General features: G+C 45.1%; 1 pseudogene; it reads left to right on the forward strand.

Moving 5' to 3' along the window:
* Positions 1 to 336: 336 nt before the first annotated feature.
* LOC145417292 (5S ribosomal RNA) lies at positions 337 to 455 on the forward strand (annotated as a pseudogene).
* The last annotated feature ends 233 nt before the right edge of the window (positions 456 to 688 follow it).

A 688-nucleotide genomic window follows, 5' to 3' on the forward strand; every position in this document is an offset into this window, starting at 1 on the left:
CTATTTATTATGAAAAATTTATCCGAAATGTTGTCCTGTATGTATATATATATATATATATTTTTGGTTTTACGCCTGGTATCCCCGAAGGGCTAAGGCGTTACCCCTGAGTAGAGGACTTTGGACTGGAGCGTGTAGCATTTTATGACCGGATGCCCTTCCTGATGTCTACCAATGACCCTTGGGTGGATTCGATCCTCCGACCCTTCGGTCAGAGCGGAGCGCTCTAACCCACTGAGCCACGGCTGCTACAACATAATCGCCTTTATGAGATTCGAACCCTTGTGTGTAAGGCAGAACCATCGCTCCGACTGATGAATTCCACTATATATATATATATATATATATACCACGTTGAGTACACTGCTTCCCGTCCGATCAGCGAAGTTAAGCAACGTTGGGTCTGGTTAGTACTTGGATGGGTGACCGCCTGGGAACACCAGATGCTGTTGGCATCCCTACGTGTCAAGTGGGGTTGGTGGAGGATTAGTGCCCCTCCCTGTAAAACAATTAACTCTAAGCCATTGGCCACCCCGTCTGGGATACATGGCGTCTGGCAATGAATGAATGAAATGAATTTCTGTCTTGCCTTTTATGCATATATATAATCAAATTGTTGATTGAAGTCCTGTATGCAATGGGGGGCAATCACAGGGTTGAAGGATAGGTAATCTTCCTGCTGTAGAAT

This window comes from Coenobita brevimanus, chromosome 109, assembly GCF_032717465.1.
Source record: "Coenobita brevimanus isolate Jiangsu-jjx chromosome 109, ASM3271746v2, whole genome shotgun sequence".
Taxonomy (NCBI): domain Eukaryota; kingdom Metazoa; phylum Arthropoda; class Malacostraca; order Decapoda; family Coenobitidae; genus Coenobita; species Coenobita brevimanus.